Source organism: Salmo trutta, unplaced genomic scaffold, assembly GCF_901001165.1.
Source record: "Salmo trutta unplaced genomic scaffold, fSalTru1.1, whole genome shotgun sequence".
NCBI lineage: Eukaryota > Metazoa > Chordata > Actinopteri > Salmoniformes > Salmonidae > Salmo > Salmo trutta.
In genome coordinates this window covers 12,320,935-12,330,159 of record NW_021822911.1, presented here as the reverse complement: position 1 = coordinate 12,330,159, position 9,225 = coordinate 12,320,935, and the positions used below count along the sequence as shown (strand labels likewise).

The 9,225-nt window shown below is 41.6% G+C and overlaps 1 pseudogene; it reads left to right on the top strand.

Annotated features, from left to right (window-relative positions):
- The first annotated feature begins 2,350 nt into the window (after window positions 1–2,350).
- LOC115186544 (zinc finger protein 135-like) lies at window positions 2,351–3,238 on the top strand (annotated as a pseudogene).
- Window positions 3,239–9,225: the final 5,987 nt, after the last annotated feature.

Below are 9,225 nucleotides of genomic sequence, written 5' to 3'. Positions count from 1 at the left end.
CTGGCTACCCCAACCCCGGCCAACAGCTCCGCAGCTACTTGCCCAAGCCTCCCCAGCTTCTCCTTCACCCAAATACAGATAGCTGATGTTCTGAAAGAGCTGCAAAACCTGGACCCGTACAAATCAGCTGGGCTAGACAATCTGGACACTCTCTTTCTAAAATGATCTGCCGCCATTGTGGCAACCCCTATTACTAGTCTGTTCAACCTCTCTTTCGTATCGTCTGAGATTCCTAAAGATTGGAAAGCTGCCGTGGTCATCCCCCTCTTCAACGGGGGTGACACTCTAGACCCAAACTGTTACAGACCTGTATCCATCATGCCCTGCCTTTCTAAAGTCTTCGAAAGCCAAGTTAACAAACAGATCACTGACCATTTCGAATCCCACCGTATCTTCTCCGCTGTGCAATCCGGTTTCCGAGCTGTACTAAACGATATCATAACCACCATCAATAAAAGACAGTACTGTTCAGCCGTCTTCATCGACCTGGCCAAGGCTTTCGACTCTGTCAATCACCGTATTCTTATTGGCAGACTCATCAGCCGAAAAGAACAACCGATCAATCAACAACCGATCGCTGCCTACACCCGCCCGACTAGCATCACTACTCTGGACGGTTCTGACTTAGAATATGTGGACAACTATAAATACCTAGGTGTCTGGTTAGACTATAAACTCTCCTTCCAGACTAATATTAAAATATTAAGCATCTCCAATCCAAAATTAAATCTAGAACCGGCTTCCTATTTCGCAACAAAGCCTCCTTCACTCACGCTGCCAAACACCCTCGTAAAACTGACTTTCCTACCGATCCTTAACTTTGGCGAAGTCATTTACAGAATAGCCTCCAACACTATACTCAGCAAACTGGATGCAGTCTATCACAGTGCCATCCGTTTTGTCACTAAAGCCCCATATACCACCCACCACTGCGACCTGTATGCTGTTGTCGGCTGGCCCTCGCTACATACATATTCGTCGCCAAACCCACTGGCTCCAGGTCATCTATAAGTCTTTGCTAGGCCGACTTCACTCAGCTCACTGGTCACCATAGCAACACCCACCCATAGCACGCGCTCCAGGAGGTATATCTCACTGGTCATCCCCAAAGCCAATACCTACTTTGGCTGCATTTCCTTCCAGTTCTCTGCTGCCAGTGACTGCCAGCCACCTTTCCTTCCAGGCAATGACTGGAACGAATTGCAAAAATTGCTGACTTTGGAGACTTATATCTCCCTCACTAACTTTAAGCATCAGCTATCTGAGCAGCTTACCGATCGCTGCAGCTGTTCACAGCCCATCTGTAAATAGCCCATCCAATTACCTACCTCATCCCCATGTTTTTATTTACTTTTTTTGCTCTTTTGCACACCAGTATTTCTGCTTGCACATCATCATCTGCACATCCATCACTTCAGTGTTAATTTGTTAAATTGTAATTACTTTGCTACTATGGCTTATTTATTGCCTTACATCCTTACTCCATTTGCACACACTGTATATACATTTTTCTATTGTGTTATTGACTGTACTTTTGTTTATCCCACGTGTAACTCTGTTGTTTTTGTCGCACTGCTTTGCTTTATCTTGGCCAGCTCGCAGTTGTAAATGAGAACTTGTTCTCGACTGGCCACCTGGTTAAATAAAGGTCAAATAAAAAATTAAATCTTAACTTTATTGACAACACCCAAATGGATACTGTCATTAACACGGTTCTTCAATAATTACACATAATTCATAATACTGTAGCAAATATTATATTAAACAGGACATTCAAACGAGCCTTACAATTATAATCCAAAGTAGTGTGAAATGTACTCATTTGCAACCTGGAAATGGAGGTTACTCCCCTGAGTTTCCCCCATTTACATTCAGAATACATTGTGAAAAACTAAAATCTTTGCTCACTATTTTTGCTCCATGCAGATATAGTACATCCATAACTATCGGTTTCCTCATTAGCAGGGAGGAGTTTCTGCAATCAAATTGCCCTCGTGCTGCAATTTTAGCAAACACAGAAAGTGGATTACCGCTGTTGTGGGCCTTTAATCATCTGTCTGACTTTGTTGTTCACACAGGAGAGAGACGGGACTATCGTGGATCCTCTGGGGAGCCTCAACAACCTCATGGTGCTGAAGAGGCAGAGAAGAGTCTCTCCAGATCAGAACACCTCATTAAACACCTGCAAAGACCCATAGGGAAGAGAACTCACTGCTGCTCTGATTGTGGGAAGAGATTCACCTCATCAGGCATTAAAATTCATCAGAGAACACACACAGGAGAGAATTCTTACAGCTGTGATCAATGTGGGAAGAGTTTTACTACATCTGGCTCTCTGAATCTACACCAGAGAACACACACAGGAGAGAAACCTTATAGCTGTGATCAATGTGGGAAGAGTTTTGGTCAATCTTGCCATCTGACTCAACGCCAGAGAATACACACAGGAGAGAAACCTTATAGGTGTGGTCAATGTGGGAAGAGTTTTGGTCATTCTGGACAGCTGACAGTGCACCAGAGAACACACACAGGAGAGAAACCTTACAGCTGTGATCAATGTGGGAAGAGTTTTGGTCGAACTTGCCATCTGACTCAACACCAGAGAATACACACAGGAGAGAAACTTTACAGCTGTGATCAGTGTGGGAATAGTTTTACTACATCTGGCTCTCTGAATCTACACCAGAGAACACACACAGGAGAGAAATCTTATATCTGTGATCAATGTGGGAAGAGTTTTGGTCGATCTTGCCATCTGACTCAACACCAGAGAATACACACAGGAGAGAAACTTTACAGCTGTGATCAGTGTGGGAATTGTTTTACTACATCTGGCTCTCTGACTTTACACCGTAGAATACACACAGGAGAGAAACCTTATAGCTGTAATCAATGTGGGAAGAGTTTTACTACATCTAGCCAGCTGACTTTACACCAGAGAATACACACAGGGGAGAAACCTTATAGCTGTGGTCAATGTGGGAAGAGTTTTGGTCAATCTAGCCAGCTGACATTACACCAGAGAACACACACAGGAGAGAAACCTTATAGCTGTGATCAATGTGGGAAGAATTTTTGTCAATCTGGCAATCTGACAGTGCACCAGAGAACACACACAGGAGAGAAACCTTATAGCTGTGATCAATGTGGGAAGAATTTTTGTCAATCTGGCAATCTGACAGTGCACCAGAGAACACACACAGGGGAGTAAACTTATAGCTGTGATCAATGTGGGAAGAGTTTTGGTCAATCTTGCCAGCTGACATTACACCAGAGAACACACTGTATTGTGTATATATACAATAAATGTATTGGAGATGAGTTTTGTTTGGGCTCGTTCCAAGGGGACGAGAGTTCTAGAAGCTAGTGAGTTTTAGGATTCTATAGAAAGAGAAAGGATAAAAAAGTATGATTGTATATTATTATTTAGAAATACGTGTAGCCAGTAGACACCATGTTTATATTGTAGAAGGTGAAGCTTTGTAGATGATTATGTGAAATGGAAGTTGTAGAGATACTCTGAATGATCGGCTATGAAAAGCCAACTGACATTTACTCCTGAGGTGCTGACCTGTTGCACCCTCGACAACCACTTTGATTATTATTATTTGACCCTGCTGGTCATCTATGAACATTTGAACATCTTGGCCATGTTGTTATAATCTCCACCCGGCACAGCCAGAAGAGGACTGGCCACCCCTCATAGCCTGGTTTCTTCCTTGGTTTTGGCCTTTCTAGGGAGTTTTTCCTAGAGAGTTTTTCCTAGCCACCGTGCTTCTACGCCTGCATTGCTTGCTGTTTGGGGTTTTAGGCTGGGTTTCTGTACAGCACTTTGAGATATCAGCTGATGTAAGAAGGGCTTTATAAATACATTTGATTGATTGATTGTACAACTGAATGCATTCAACTGAAATGTGTCTTGGGTGCACTGATTGGTGTCACCTCGTTAATCAGTATGTGTTACACCTGTGCTGGCTTGTCCATCTCGTTAGTGGGAAGGTGTTTCACCTGAGCTGGTCCAGGTTCTATTTAAGAGTGTCTGGCCCAGTGCTCCAGTTGTCTTGATACATGTGGAGAGTCAACACCTTTAGTTGCTCCACCTTTTTGGTTTATTTCCTGTCTTTAAGTTTGGTGTGGGTTTTTCTTTTGTTTGCCTCTTCTTGGGCAGATTTAGTGGGTCTCAGGGTGGGTGTCTTTTAGGTCCCAGTTGTTGTTTATTGTCAACTTTCAGTGTCCCAAACTTATATTTTGGTTTGGATATTGCATCCAATTAACATTTGAATCAATGGCATTTCCATAGGGTGCTCATTAGTCTTTCAGTTTAGTCTTATGTTTGTTGTGTACAAAATATTTCTGTTTATTTTCAATGTTTTTTAAAGTATTTTTCCTGTGAAGCCATTTTGTTGCATCCATGTATGAAATGTGCTGTATGAATCAAGCTTGATTTTATTTGAACATATAATAAAACAAATGAACCCAATGACTGACCAATCAACAGACTCTTGGTCCCTCTTAGTATGAAAAACAGTATCAATCCCACTTTTCCAGCCTGCTGAAGGCGTGGTGGAGTGGTAAACACTCTCAAAGTAATGGAATATGGAGCATCTATGGCCTCAGTTACACCTGGCACTTAAATGTGATTAATGTCATCCGATCACTCCAAGCTGCATTAGGTTCAGATCTACCAGGATGGGCCTTTGACATCGTCTGGATGCAGCCAGGCCACCAAACATGCATAAGCAATGTAAAGAGATGGGGTGAATGACTGGGGAAAAGTACATTTTACACAAATGACCTTCATAATATCAAAGAACAAATGTGTGTCTGAGGGGAAATTAACTTTCATACAGCCAAAAGGGGTGAGAAATTACACCAATATCAGTGGACAATTTGCACTGATGTAAATAAACATGGATTATGGAACATATTCCCATTTGCTGACGTGATGAACCGCTAAGGGAACATAAATATTTACCATCTAAACCATGTGTGACCTCTCACCTCTCTGGCTGTAGAAGTGTTCTTCCTAACCAGTCACTCAACAGCTATCTGACTGAGCTCCACCCTCACTGGGTCTTCAGAGGAGAGGAAGGCTGAGGAGGGATGGAAGGATGAATGGATCAGTCAGTCAATAAAGTGTAGAGCTGCTGTCTGACAAAATCACTATTTTAGTCATTCATTAAAGTAAATAAGGCTTTATGACTGCTGAATACCAACTATCAATCACTTAGATCATGTATTTTCAGGTAGAGATACATCCTTGGGACGTCCCTAGCCCATTGAAGTTGACATTTAAAATGGTTAAGGTAGGGTTTAAGGTTAGGGTTTAGGGTAGGGATGTCCCAAGAATCCCAAATAGCATTGACCATTGTGCATTTGTAACCGATGTGAAATGGCTAGCTAGTTAGCGGTGTGCGCACTAATAGCGATGGTAACGATGTTTTGTTGGTGTGTGCAGAATCCCTGGTTCGAGCCCATGTAGGAGCGAGGAGAGGGACGGAAGCTATACTGTTACACATTCTTCGGTTTCTTTTACGAAGCAGGTATAAAAGAAACACAGACAAGACAAGTAGGCGCTCAGTGCATTATGGTCATTGTAGTCTAGAGAAGAATGTAATTGTCAGCCCTAACAATCCATTCTAGCAGCTCATCAGGCTCTGTAAATGTCTTCATTGATGACGTGTTCCATCTATTCCAGAGGACAGCAGAGGAACTTCATCGATTCCACTCCTTCATCAATACAAGCAGTGAACATCTGAAATTCACCCTCACCTTTGATGTGCATGAAGCAAGTTATCTGGACATTTTGATTAAGAGGGAGAAGGGTGGCTTAAGCACAGACCTATACAGGAAGCCGACGGACAGGAATTCCCTGTTACACGGAGACAGCTTCCACCCGACACCCCTAAAAAAACAATTGTAATACTTGAGTAAAGAAAACATTTAAAATGTAAATTTGTAATTTTAATTTTAGAAATTTAAAACAAGAACATAACTGTTTGTACTTATAGGTAACCAGATCATGAATACAATTCAGTTACTAAGTCTTTAACCACACTGTGTTGTTACACTGGTGAGTCAAAACTCATGCTTCCTACACTTTAACTTGTTGTCTGAAAATAAAATGTACATTTTACTGAACTGCGTCCAGTCAGCAGATGGACTAGATGCCTCTTAGGCCGCCCATTGTGACTCCGTCAAGAATTCAGCAGAGCAAGTTTGTATGAAGGTCTGGTTATTAAATGGGTACATAGTTCAATAGTAAAATCCTCTAAAACGCTCTGGTGACAAACTTTGCTGCCCTGTTTCCAATTGTCCACATGGCTGGGAGAACCTATTCAAGTAAGTAAGTAAATAGATTTTGAAAATGTAAAAAACGATGTATGATTAGCTAACTAGCTACAGTGCAGGCTAACTCAAATGAGCTGCTAAATGAGCTAGCTAGTTGGCTTGCTAGCTATCTAACCAACTTCAAATACTGTATAGATAGATACCTAGCTAAGTGAATAAAATATCACCATCTACCTAACTTCATATTAGCTATCTATCTTGATGTATTTATCACTGTAAAAAACAAACTCCAAATGCATTTGTAGGTAGCTAGCTAACAGCCATGGAGGAGGGTGAAAGGATAGCAGCCCCAACTGTCAGTGAGAGAGGAGGCTATTCTGGATAGGGCAGGTACTTTTGTGTAGTTCCTGTCCCTAGAAGTAAGGACAGAGATAATAGTAACATAATATTCTGTGTGGTGTAATTTGACTATAATGAAGTCTGTTTCTTGTGAGGTTTTCTGTCCTCAGATAAAGAGCTACATTTACATTTACATTTAAGTCATTTAGCAGACGCTCTTATCCAGAGCGACTTACAAATTGGTGCATTCACCTTATGATATCCAGAGCTCTATGAAAGCCAGTCTACATATGAAGAGGTCCCAATGAAGAGCAGTGGTTCTCAGTCCTGGGGACTCAAAGAGGGGCACATTTTTGTTTTTGCCTTCACACTGCACAGCTGATTCAAATGATCAACTCATCATCAAGCTTCAAGTGGTATTTATGTATTCATTTGTGATGCCATCCTTGATATGATCCTGTTATTGTCACATGCTACACATGTACATATGTGTGCCCATGCATCTATCAATCCAATGTTATCATGATTTGTTATCAGTGATATTATACTTTAGTAATCCACAATGACCTGGTGATGTAACAGTCTAATAATTACATTGTCTTCCATATTCCTACAGATACCTTGTAACTGGAGATTCCTTCAAAACAATTGCCTACAGTTACCGTGTAGGGCACTGCAAGGTTGGGTGACCAGGGTCATCTGGGACTGCCTCCTGGAGGAATTCAGGTGTGTGAAGGCTACCTGTGTCCTGCGTAACTTCATGAGGATGGACACGAGGACCAGGAGGGGATCTGCAGCTCGCCGCCGTGTGCCAGAGGAGGAGTCTGCTGCTCTGCAGGATGTTTCAAGGATGGGGTCCAACAACGCAGCAAGAGAGGCAATCCGTGTGCAGGAGATCTTCACCTCCTACTTCTTCAAAGAGGCTGCTGTTTCCTGGCAACACCATAGACTACACTATGTACAACCAAAGGAGCCATTCACATTGCAATAAGAGTATTCTTCCATTTACTGAGCTATGTCAACTGCAGTTATTCAGTTCACAATTTCTCTCCCTTTGATTTCTACTTCTCATGTGAGGGTGCTGTTTAGGTAAGGGTGTGATGTCTGTGAAAAAAACAAAATAGGCTATTTTAAATCACCCATATTGAAAAAATGTAGAACAATTAGACACCCTATAACCCACACCTACACACTCATGTATCAATCTGATTGATGGATTGTGTTGTGCAGTAAGCAGGTTCAGGTGTATAACTGTGGCTCCTTCCACCTTCAAAGAATAGGCAAGAGGGCCAACCATGGAGAACAGTAAGACACTTCATTAGTTCTATAACTACACTATATTGTTTGTCCTCGTGGGTCCGTTCATGTTTTTCAGCATAAAGTACTCTGCAGCCACTTAGTGTGGTGTGGACACCAGGTGAGGCCACACACAGATTCCTGTTGAACACTGTCGCTTTAACTACCTTATTTTCTCAATAACAGTCTCTCTCCTTCACTTCATCCCTCTCTCCCCTTCTCCCTAAATCCTCTAGGTTAAATCAGCTGTGTCGGTGAACCCCTCCTGCATCTGAACTGGCTACATAGAGGGCACAGCATGATCAGAGGTGAGAGGTCACTTGGTCAGCTCAACAGGAAGTATTATTAAAGAGATGCAGTAGTCCCAGAGTTAATGATCCCAGGTCAGTTTTGCATTTCACCTCCTGATTGATGACTAACAATGTTAGAATAAAAAATAAAAACACAAGGTTTAAACATGCTCTCTCTCTCCATCTGCCTCTCGTCTGCAGATATGTTTTGATGTGAGAGGATGCCAACCCCCAGTCCCATCATCGCCACCTCACCTGCTTTTAAGAACCTTTGGGCCGACGAGAGACACTATTATGTAATTGTGATGAACTGAGAGAATATTTATGTAGCACTGTGATTCATTAATCATGTGCTGCCTTCCCTGCTCCTATGTGCTTACCTCTTTCCCTTTCTGTCTTTTACACCTCTCTCACCTCCTCCTCTTTCTTCCTCTGTTTTTATAATGCACAACAGATGTGCATTGAAGTACAGATTAAACTTGTATTTATAACACTTGGATAATGAGGTTTTCAATAAAGCGTTTCACATTCTCTACTGGTTGAAATGAAGTGTAATGTGATGAAATACTCCACCTATCCTGTGTTTATCAGATCAATGCAGATGAAGGACATTAGATGTTGAGATGAACCAGTGTTAGAGTATTTACATGATGCATAGGAAGTGTAGTGTTCTGTTTTTTAACATTATATTTCTGTATATATGAATTAACTAGTTAAATCCTGTTTCTAGTCTATTAGTTACAATGCGTAACCATTGATGTCCGAGGACCAAGATTGGTAAACACTGTTGAAGTGTATAATTGTAATACATACATTTAGACACAGCGTCATTCAAAGACTGCAATTTGACACTCCTGGTATTGGATATGACTGAAAAATAATCTCAAAGACATTCATACCTAAACTGCACCTTTATTTGCCAAGGTAGAGTACATGATCAGTGAATATATTAAATGTACAGGCTACAATGTGGGGATCTCATGCATGGTAATAACTACATGTATATACG